The sequence below is a fragment of the Lissotriton vulgaris genome, chromosome 7 (assembly GCF_964263255.1).
Source record: "Lissotriton vulgaris chromosome 7, aLisVul1.2, whole genome shotgun sequence".
Classification (NCBI taxonomy): domain Eukaryota; kingdom Metazoa; phylum Chordata; class Amphibia; order Caudata; family Salamandridae; genus Lissotriton; species Lissotriton vulgaris.
In genome coordinates, this window is record NC_141695.1 from 1,652,302,853 (window position 1) to 1,652,314,857 (window position 12,005).

At 46.9% G+C, this 12,005-nt stretch overlaps 1 protein-coding gene across 4 annotated transcripts in view; it reads left to right on the forward strand.

The window, feature by feature from the left end:
• Window positions 1–12,005, forward strand: part of GNAS (GNAS complex locus) — a 941,300-nt gene that overhangs the window by 628,005 nt on the left and 301,290 nt on the right. The gene's annotated exons all lie outside the window — the stretch shown is intronic.

A 12,005-nucleotide genomic window follows, 5' to 3' on the forward strand; every position in this document is an offset into this window, starting at 1 on the left:
TTGTGGTGACAAGCTAATTATTAAGATTGTTATGATATGTTGTGTATTTTTTATTATACACACCTCACCCGAAAGATTATCCTGGTGCTATAGCAGGAGCTTTGTGGGCTCAGCGAGGGTCTGAGCGAAAAGCAAGATCTTCAGTTGCTTGCAGAATTCTAAAACTGAGGAGGAGGCTCTGGTGTGCTAGGACATGTCTTTCCAGGCTTTAGGAGAGCTGTAGGAGAAGGCAGACATCAGATCTGTATCTGTGCATGCGAGGGGTGTGCTTGGGTAGGAGTTCAGCTGAGCGGAGGTGTACAGTATGTTTGTGGAATTTTAAGTGCTTGTTGAAGTACGTGGGGGCCAATGTTGAATGAAGCTTTGCGTGTGTGCGTGAGTAGTTTGACGATTGCTCATTTGTTGATTAGGATTAAGCTTGGGTGGAGTTCTTTGAGTTTTACTCAGCAGAACTTCGCCAGTGGCGTAGTCTATTAAGTCGTGTTGCTCGCACTGATTTTTAGTGCCAGGAGTTTGTCCCGACTCTAAAGTCAGCGCGAACGGCACTACGTGGCGCGCCTGAGGGTGCTGCAGTTTTCTACCGCTTGAGTAGACATTCTATTCAAGCTCCACTGCCCGTGATGAGTAATGTCGCCAGGAGGAGGTCTAGCATTTTATTTTTTCTCGCAAGCGCGTGCCAACTTACCATTGGTTAGTAATTCGAGCGAAAAAACTCTGCTCCAAGTCACTTTTCACAATTTTTTGGAACTCCGTGCAGAGTCAGCAAAACTCTGCAAAATCCACCGGCGGGGTGGAATATTTCGCCCACCACAAATTAGTAGCTCTTTGAGGTGCAGTGTTTTGTGAGTGCAGGGTTGGAGGTTGAGGCTGAGCCTGGCTGCAAAGTTTTTTTATGGTCTGGAGACTTCTAGTCAGTTTGAGCATTGATTCCGGCATAGAGTGCATTGGCGTAGTCCAGCTTGCTGACGATGAAGGCTTTTGTTCTGAGTGTTGGTGGGGAGTCATTTGAAGATCTACTTAAGCATCGTGAGTGTGTGGAAGCAGAAGAGGGAGGCGGCAGTCAGTTGGCCAGTCATGGTGAGTTTGTTGATTTCTATTAGGAGGTTCTTTGTGTGGGTTCCTGGAAGGGGTGTGGGCTAGATTTTGGCAAGCCACCAATAGGAGTTCCAAAGGGATGTCTTTCGCAAAAATTACTACTCCTATCTTGTCTGTGTTGAGCTTGAGTCAGATGCCTTGCAGCAATCTGGTGACTGGTCCTGCTGGTAGAGAAATTGGTCTGGGTGTTTGGCGACATGTAAGAGTGGGGAGAGTATGAATTGGGTGTCCACAGAATAGGATATACTGATTCTTTGGATGTGGATGAGGCTGGCGAGTGGGGGGCGATTTAGGCATTAAACTGAGTGGGGCTGAGTGAGGATCCTTGTGGAACTCCACAGAAGATGTTGACTGTATGAGAAGTGAAGGAGCCAGGCCGACCTACTGAGTGTGGCTTGCGAGGAAGGAGCAAATTCAGGAAAGCGCAGGACCATGGATGCCGGCCTTATGCAGTTGTTTGATCAGGATAGTGTGGGAGACTGCATTGAAGGCTGCAGAAAGATCCAGTAGGGTGAGAGCTGCAGTATCACCTTTGTCCATGATCATCCAGATTTCCTCTGTGGCGGTAATAAGAGGGGGTCTCTTCTGTGGTTGGCCCTGAATCCAGATTGAGTGGTACAGAGGAGTTGGTTGTCAGTTAAGTGGGTGGCTAGGCATTTATTTATCATCTTTTCCATGACTTTTGCTGGTTAGAATAGCAGGTAAATAGGTCAGTAGTTGGCTAGCGCCGTACGTCTGTGAAAGGTTACTTGGCAGGGTGAAGAACTGTGGTGTGATTCCAGGCGTCCCGCTAGGTGGCTGTAATGTCTCTTGCTTTACAGATGGATGAAGGGAACTCCAGTAATGCCACTTCCTGTGCAAACTGATGCAGGGGGGGGGGGGGTTGGGGGGGGGGGACCATTGACCCTTTTACGACTACAGACCAGATTACAAAAAATTAAATACAATTCGATAGATCTGATCTGTTTATTATGAGAAGTTACAACAAACGTTGTAGGCCTGATTCATCTGATTCATTTATCTTGAAAATCATTAATTAAAACAAATAGACCTTTAGAGTGGATTGTTGTTGCACCATGTTAAAGCTTTTAGACCTGCATTTCGTTCCATGGAATCTTACTGAGTACATAAGTAGACTAGAGTTTTGGTGTTGATTACCGCCTTTGACAAACCCTTGGAGTAGATGATTTGCACCGTGATAATCCCGGAGGGCATATCCGGTTTAGTTTTCTACCAGGTTTTAGATTGAAATTACATACACCCGCTGATGCATACATATAGGGACTTTGAGTTGGCCTTCTACTTCCACTGCTCTCAGTGTTATTGCTACTATGCTTCCATTCATGACAGCATGGGTCAGTGGATCAGACCACTTCAGCCAGTGGCTCTATTGTCCTGCGAGTGGCAGCATTTTCCTGTCCACATTTGCATACCTGTCAGAAAATAAGTGCTCTTCAGTGCCAGGACTGGTGGACTAGTCCTTTCGTTTTCAGTTTTCTCAACTTTAGGTCCTTTTATTTGTTTTGTTCCCCTTTTTAAAAAATTTTTTGTTTATGAGGAGAGAAATTAGGCCGCTTGCTCGCCACCCATTTTATTTTTAGTGCTTTGCATCCTGCGTGGCCGCTGCTCATACATTGAGGCAATCTTGGAACAGTTGTGTTTTTTGTGCATCATTGTTTTACTGGTCCAGTATTGTAGTACATTAGATCTAAATGTGCCGATTATCTGGAAACTTTAAAAAAAAAAACAGTATATGCAACTACATTCCTAGATGGCAACCTGGTGCTGTTTAATTTTATTTTAAGTTCGGAAATGTGCCTGCCACATTTAGACATTTGCATTTATTATTTTATCTTGCATTTGAGTTTCTATTTTTTTTATTATAGAAGGGGAGGTGGGTGAATATAGGAGTGAGTCAGTGGGTAGATGAATGGGCCCATGAGTGCAAGGATGAGTGACAGATGTTGTTTGATAACTGAGTGCTCAAAGTCATCAGTGACTGAAAAGTCACTACTATAAGCCGGATCTTGAGCCATCGGTGTTGATTACATTAAAATACTAACCTAAAAAAGGAACCGTAGGTAAACCGGTCAAGTAAAATGTTCGATTGTTGTAACTGAAGTAGTGTTTTGAGTGATATATAATAACAATACATGTCGTTTTTTGTATTGTGAAAAGTTCGCCATAATAAACAGTTTCATGGCTCATCGCCTTTGTCTCCAAAATTAAATTTCTATGTCCTTTAAATTAGCTACCATTTTAATGTGTCCCAGAATGAGACACCAGTGTTATCTGAAAGAGAACTTGGAGTCACCAAATTTTGAAAGATGATCGTGAACAAGTTCATAACGAGTATTTTTTTTGTTGATTGCATGCTCTAATTTACCGTCATTGAGTAATATATTTACGTTTAAAAAAACTGAGGTCTACGTACATGTCTCTTGGAGGGCCTGGTGGAGTCCATTGGCCTCCACTTGGCTGGTTCTGTGTAATGGCTGCACAGACCACACTAGCTCTTGTTCTTGCACCCCTCAAGGGACCCCACTGGGTAGCATATCAGGCTCTGTGGGAGCACTTTGTTGTTTTTGGAGGTGTGCTCCCAGGCAGTTCTTTGGGCCCGGAGAGTTATTTGGCATTAACATTCTAGTACCAGCACCTGAAACCAGAAGCTGAGAAGAGTTGACATTCCACTCACCCAGAACAGCCATAGAAAGGCTGGATGCAGTGTTTGCTCGTTATTTGGGAATTTTGCAGATAGCCCTTTTTTTGGCAATCATGTATTCTCCACATCACTATTGCTAGTCTAAAAATATTTTCGCATCAACTGAAATTTTCCGGAATACTTCAATTATCCTTGTGTGTATATAAAGCATCTGTAAAAAAGCACATTGACGTACTTGAGTAAATTCCTATTTGAAAACGCCATACAAATTGGGATAGGAGTAGATTTCTAGTTCCTCTCATCAAGCATCTCTTTCACCTGTGTTTTTCTGTGCTTTTATGTCCTGGAGTTGGAAGAAATCATTTTTGGTTGTTAATGAATTGTTTTTTCGGCTTCACTACCCAAAGCTTTACTTCATGAATGTTTTAGTCGCACAATCTTAGTTACAGGGAGACCGTGTCTTATTAAGGCTTTACCACAGTTGGCCTTAGGAAACCTTTAACTAGCTGCATGTTGAATAAAATAACTTTGTTTTGGGATTGGGTGGGTGGTTCGGTGTTGCTATTGAATACAAAGTACACAAGGTTCCATCTCCCTCTGTATTGTTTTGTATTTTTCCATGTTAAGTGGGTGTGTGCATATTCTACCAGCTCTAAAACATGCTTGGCTTTTCAAAAGTATATCCGAATAAAAGAAGTAAGTTAGGAAAAAGTGCATGCTACTGTATTTGTTTTCAAAGTATTGCTATGGAAAAAAGCTTAAAGCGAAGCAATATTTTCAGAGCAGATATAATAGCCTATACACAGTCAAAATATAATCTGGCCTAGATGTTATCCTGTAGATTGCCATTGGTCTACACTTTTACCACCAACAATCTTCTAATACTTGTTAATAAGGGTGCTTAAGAAAGGAATGGAAAAGGGCAGATAGGAAAGTAAAAGCCATTTGTTACGTGGAAAAACTGGAAATGTTCATGCCTGTGAACATCTTCGCATTATCCTTCTTCCTCCATTGTGTCCTTTCTTCCACTTTGATAGTTTTAGGCCAGGTAAAGGAGAACATTTCTTACTCAAGGACACCAGCTATTGAAGGTTGTTGATGATGAGAGATGTGAATTTGTAATCCTCTTACTTGAGTTTGCAGCTTTCAAAGCACAGGTATTGGCTCTCGCCCCAGACAAGCAGTGAATGTGAAAGTCACTGTTTTAGATCAGAGCACAGTGAGTGCATTGTGCTAGTAGGAGTGCCAAATTTCTTCATGTAATCCAAACACTTTTTTAACACGTCAGTGTAATGTGGGCGTTCTGGCCTTTGTTTAATTTGATTTAATCGATTTGACTGAGACACATAAGGATTTGTAAAAGGAAGGCAGCATGTGAAGTGAGCTGGCACTTCTAGTCATTGACAGGTCCTTCTCGAATGTTATTTTGATGCAGCAATCAAGATTCAATGTGGATTGTTACTTACTTAGCATATCTGATAGAGACATCTAGCTGTAGTTTCCTTACCTTAACCACATGGCTGCTGGGCGTTTCCCGCCCCCCTGTGCTGGAAAATGCCATTTTAGTGGCACCATGACGAGCTCAGCTCGTCATCAGCACATGACACCCGTGGGTGATGACGAGCTGAGCTCGTCATCAGCATCGAAAGGGTTAAAATATCCCTGGCTGGATCCGGATGTTTTTGCTCGAGCAATACTCTTGCGCGCCAGTAGGTGGTGTCAGTCTGCTCCACGTTGCGTCTGCGCCGAAAGTGACGTCTGCGTCATCTATATAGGTACCACTGCGGCACGCTGACGTTATTTTCTTTCTGCGCCACCTAGCTCACATCTGTTAAGAGATACCTTCTGTCACTTTTTGATTGGCCTTTTTCAACATTTTGTCGAAACTTTTTGGTGTGTATGTTTTTCCTCGATGTTAAAGAAGACTTCTGGATTCAGACCGTGCAGTGCCTGCCATCGTGCTATGTCTGTGACTGATCACACTTAGTTTGTCTATGGTGCCTGAAGAGTGACCACGACTCAGTTGTGGTCCGATTGCCGGGCCATGGCTTTGAGGGAGTGCTCCCTAAAGCTGCTTTTGGCTCGACATTCGACTCCACGCCATTCGCCTCGGAGGTCTTGTTCCCGGTCATGGGGCAGCTCCCAGCACCACTCCGAGAGTCCTGAGTCCTCATCCTCCCACTCAGTCGTGGAGCCGGTCGGGTAAGAGGCATAAGAAGCTCAAGAATTCGAAGCGTGCTTCAACATCTCCCCATTAGCCGGTGTGATGGAGGAGCCTCGTGGCCCTAGGCCTCGTTCTGCTGAACTTGTGCCTGGGTCGGCTCGTGCTTCCCTGCCTTTTCAGGGACCGGAGCTACACCTGCCCAGGCAAAAGACTTCTATGATGCTATGTGCCCCATATTTGGGTGACCTGACCCTCCCAGTGCAACTTCGGGCCCTGGAGGCTCATAAGGGGCCCCATTAGGTTCTGTGCAGACTGCTCTGGCTCCTGCGCCAAAGCCCCCCAATGGGTCCAGTGGCGGTTCCGGACTGGCGCTAGTCGTTCCCCAGTGCCAGCACCCACGGCGAGACTCCTGGTGCCCCCCTGACTGCGCCAGCCCCATACTCATCACGGACGAGTCAGATTGACATCTATCGTTGCAAATTCTGGCATTGATGGCACCCTTGGGTCCTAGGTCAATTCTTTAGCCTTTTGACTGGCTAGGAATGGAGGATGATTGAGAGGGGTCACTGGACCCTGTACATGAGCAGCCTGAGTACAAACTGGACTGGTATGAGGAATTACGTGAGGCCAGTGGTCCAGATAACGCTTCATATTAAGGCCTGCTTTATCCCCCTTCTGTAGCTACGGAGGAGGGAGCTTCACATGCTATGGTGATGAGGACAGCCGAGGTCCTGGACCTTCAGCGCACTTTGGTGGAAGTCGAGACTAACCTCTTGACAGCCGGATGTATCCTCCCTCTGAACCTCTCCTGCATTTCAACAAAGCCTTGATTGATGTTAGTCTGGGAACCTGGTCCAAGCCTAGCATGGGGGCCCCTGTGAAAAGGACAGTTGCCCGCCATCATCGCCCAGCTCCACGCAACCCAAAACTCCTTACCCGCCACCGAGAGTTTAGTGGTCCAGACCTCTATCACACAGGGTGTGTTTCCCTCTGCCCCCCCCAGACAGGGAATCCAAGAGGTTGGGGCAAGAATATTTTTTTCTTCTGCTAGCCTTGCATTACGGTCCATGAACACTGGCTGTTACGCCTGCTCATTGTGGGGAAACTGTTGTGCAGGTGCTGCTACAGGTCCCGGAGAAGGCCAGGGCCATTCTCTCCCAAGCTGTATCAGACGAGAGAGATGTGGCAAAGTTCACTATTCGTATGAGCTTGCCACCACCGACTTGCTGAGCAGAATGTCATCGATGGTGGCTGTTCAACGCCACGCCTGGCTCAGAACTTCTGGCTTTTCTGGGTATGTCCAGGCTTCCCTTAATGCTGCTGTATAAATAATGGATCATATGTTGGAATCATAACAGTATGAAATATAATTGATAATTGCAAAATAAGCCCCCCTTTTTTTGATTACTAAAAATGTAAGATGTTTTCGATTACGTTGGTGATATTGGTCCTTCTCATGTGGGTTATGTAAGTGGTTTCCTCGTTATACTTTGATTTTCATTGATGTGTTGTAACTTGTCTATAGACCTTTCCCTAACTCAGGCTTCCCTTATGGACATGCCCTTTGATGGCTCCTGTCTCTTCAGAGACCAGGCAGACATGGCTCTGGAGCGCTTTAAGGAATCGTGGGCTGCAGCCAAGTTCTTGAGCCATTCAGTGCTCACCTATCCCCCGTCTGCTTTTCTCCCCTTTTGTCCCACAGTAGAGGTTTTTAGCCACGCCAGCCATATCCCAACCTCAAGGCGGCGCAAGTTCAGCAACCTCAAGACGGCCGTGGGTGTGGCTCCTTTATATCCCTTGGGCCAGACGGCCAGAGGTCCAGTTATTCCACTCCTCTACCTGCAGCCTCTAAACCTTCCTAGTCTAGCCCTTCAAGATCATGGGCAGCCGGTTGGTGACAGTATCCGTTATGACCTACATCACTGGCAAAACCTCACATCGGACAAGCAGGTTCTTGAGATGGTCTGAAGAGGCTACTCCTTCCCTTTTCAAGACTGCCCTTTCCTCCATGCCTCCTACTTACCACCTGCTGATGGAGTGCCACCTGAACTTACTATAGGAGGAAGTCGGGACTCTTTTGACCAAGGGAGCCATAGAGAGGGTTCCGGCACCAGACGTCCGCTATGGTGGCTATTCCCGCTATTTTATTGTCCAGAAAAAGGACAAGGGCCTTCTTCCTATTCTAGATCTGTGAGCCCTCAACTACATCCTCAAAAAGAAGAAGTTCGAAATGCTCACTCTAGCTCAGGTCTTGTCTGCCGTAGAACCTGGAAAGTGGATTGTGGTGTTGGACTTGCAGAACACCTATTTTCACATTCCCTTCCTGCCGGCCTGTTGGCGCGTACTGCAGTTTACTGTTGGCTACAAGCACTTTCAGTTCACAATGCTCCCCTTTGGCCTTACCAGTAATCCTCAGGTGTTTTAACAAGGTGATGGCCGTGGTCGCAGCTTATCTGTGCTGATCAGGGGTGCCTGGCGACTGGCTGTTGAAAGACCGCTCGTTCCAGACTATCCTCTCCCACCTACATGGCTATGGCGAATCTCCTGCTTTCGCTGGGGTTCACTATCAACGTGCCTAAGTCACCCCTGACTCCCTCTCAGACGCTCACTTTCATCAGAGCTGTTGTGGTCACCATGCAGTTTCGGGCCTAACCTCCCGAGCGGCAAGTCCAGGATATTCAGGCTATAATACTGATGTTTCAGCCTCTATTTTGAATTTGTGAGAATGACTCTGAGGCTGCTGGGCCTCTTTGCCTCCTGCATCCTGCTACTGACACATGACAGGTGGCATATGCGGGCTCTGCAGTAGGACCTGAAGTTCCAGTGGGCGCAGCATCAGGGAAATCTCTCTGACGTAGTCCAGATCTTCAAAGGGGACTGTACAGGATCTGTTGTGGGTGCTGGCTAATCGCAATTGGGTCAGAGGCAAGTCTCATCCCTTTCCCAACCAGATCAAAGTAGTGACAGATGTGTCATCCCAGGGAGGGGGCGGCCATCTGGTAGAGATTGAGATCAGAGGACCCTGGTCTCCGGGGGAATCCGCACTACACATCAACTTGCTGGAGCTCCCAGTGATTTGCTTGGCATTGAAAGCTTTTCTCCCTCTTTTTTTTCTTCAGAGTTTTATATAGCGCAAACTTGACTCTAAGGTAACAGAGCGCTCTACATTAGCACCAGTTGCGTTACACAAGGACACATTCATTTTTTTTAGGCACGGGAGATTAAGTGATTTGCCCAGAATCACAGGATGTTGAGCTTAGTTGTCGAGATTCTCAAGCGGTTTCCCAGATTTCAGGTCGACCACCCTAGGTATTAGGCACATCCTCTCCCTTTCCATCAAGGGAAAGCTGGTTCAGGTGTTCAGACACCTCCACCGCCATGTGGTACTGCAACAAACAGGACGGGTTGGGGTCCTGGACCCTTTGTCAGGAGGCGTCGCATCGCTCGGCATCGCTGCAACAGCAGGGCATTATTATTATTATTATTATTGCATTTATTGAGCGCACAGCTACCCGGAGGTTTCCCGGCGCTTGCATTGGGAACCCGTCCTGGCTTTTCCCTGTGAGATAGCCCCTACAGGGCATCCCCAAGGTGAAAGCCAGGCATCCCACCGCAGGGGGGCCGTTGTGGAGATTAAGCAAGCTTAATGCCCAGAGTTGCAGAGTGAGAACCCATGATTAGAGCAGGCACCGAAGCGAGAATTATCGAGTCCGTGGACATTTGAGCTCAAGACCCTGCCGCGTCGGGAATTGAACCCTGGTCCCGGGTCTGACCTCAGCTTCCGGGTCTGCCTGCTCTACACCGTGAGCCACACTTCTCCACAATATCCCTGGTGCTTCAACACCAGGCAGGATCTCTGAACGCCAGGGTGGACAAACTCTGCCGTCAATATCTGGCAGATCACAAGTGGCTTCTATCCGAAGATGACGCAAGGTCTTTTTCAGAAGTGGGGAGAGCCTTGGCTAGATCTGTTGGCTTTTGCAGAGAACGCACAATTTTGCACGCTCAAGTTTACCAGGCGGCACTCACTCAGCGGCGCTTTTAGTCTCAAGTGGAGCTCAGGTCTCCTGCACGCCTTTCCACCAATACCACTCCTGTCCAGAGTGCTCAAGAAGATAAGAAATAACCAGGCCCAAGTCATTCTTGTGGCTCCAGACTGGGCACTGAGTGTCTGGTATCCCGAGCTTCTCCAATTGAGCATTAATCCTCAGATCAGGCAGCCTCTTCAGGAGGATCTTCTGTTGCAGCAGCAGGGGAGAGACCTTCACCCGAACCTGTCAACTCTACGCCTTCTTGCTTGGAGATTGAGCGGCAGCAGTTGACGGCATTTGTTCTTCCTCCTGAAGTCTGTGTTATGATGTTGGCAGCCAGGCATCCCTCTACAAAGTCAGTCTACGCCTGCTGGTGGCAACTTTTTTTGTAGTATTGTACAGCAAGGTATATTGATCCCCTTTCTGCTTACCTCTCTCAAGTCATGCTCTTTATGTTGGCCCTTGCCCAGCAAGCCTCTGCTCTTGGCAGTCTCAAAGGATAATTTTTGGCCTTGCCTGCCCTCTTGAAGCTGCCAGACCAACCCTCTTTATTTAAATACCCTATTGTGGACAGATTTCCTTAGGGGCGAGTACGTATGTTTCTACCTACCCCATTCATTATACTGCAGTCGGACCTACATTTGGTTCTCACCTTCCTGATGTGCACACCGTTTAAACCTCTGCACACCTGCACCCTGCTTTCCATCAAAACAGCTTTTTTAGTGGCAATAACGTCTAGCTGGCTCGGTCATCCAAGCCTCATTACCTGACCATCTTCCCTGATACATTGATGCTTCTCACAAGGCTTCTTTCTTACCGAAAGTAGTGACAACATTCCACACGGGGCAATCAGTCCCCTTGCCCACTTCCTATGCTCCCCTCTAAAGAGGAGGAGTGAACCCACCACTTGAACCCAAAAAGAACGCTGTTGTTCTTCCTTGACCGCACTAATGAGTTCCGGGTGGACAACCAACTCTTCGTGGGTATGTTGGATCAAAGAAAGGTTGTGTGGTTCAGAAGAGGACTATCTTGCAATGGTTCATCTTCTACATCAAAATTTGCTAGGCTGTGGCCAGGAAACAGCCTCCTGAATGCTTAAGAGATCATTCCACCCGAGCCAAGGCTTGCTACCACAGCATTACAATGTGGTGTTTGCAGTACTTGACATTTGTCAGGCAGCAACGTGGGCATCACTGCACACGTTCATTAAGCACTACTGCCTGGACAGCCAAGTCTGCAGGAATGGCCCTTTTTGGGTGCTCTGTCCTGCAGGACTTCCTGGTCTAAACTAGTCCCTCCTCCGGGGATGGTATTGCTTGGGTATCTATTCTAAGGTAAGGAATCTGCTGGTAGATGTCTCTATCAGATGGACAAGTTACTTACCTGCAGTAACTCCTTATCTGGTAGAAATGTAATCTAGCCGTAGATTCCTTACCAACCCATCCATCCGCCCAGCACACTGAATTTTAGGGGCAGGGCTGATCCCTTTTAGAGCCCTAGTAGTTCTAAAAACGCCAATGTCTGTGCACTTCCTGGCTCTGCGCTCCTGGTGTGGAAAGTCAAAAAAAATAGGTGATGCAGACATCAGCTTGGCGCGGACGATGACGCCATTGGAGCAAACTGTTACCGCCTCCTACTGCCACACAAGGGTATTGATTGAGCAAATGTCTTCCAGATCCAGCCTGACGCCTGGAATATTCTGTGGTAATTACTCTGCGGCTAGAAAACGTGTTACTGAAGGTAAGTCATTTTTCCTTTAATTGAGTTAATAAACTAATATAGTTTACATAAAAAAATGTTTTTACCCATTGTGCTGGTGGAGAACAAAGACAAAACTTGAATATCCAAAACTTTAGATTTGCCTTGTTCCCTCTGAGACTGTTGCCTTGTCCATAGTATAATTAGTACAGGCAGCATGCCTCTCCCACTCAAGGTGCGGCTTGAATACATCCATTGGAGTTGCTTATGTGTGTACTGCTGCTTTCATTCCCCCTCCCTCCCCAGATGTCCGGCCCAGCATTCCTGCACATCCTTGTGTTTATTTGTGCTCACC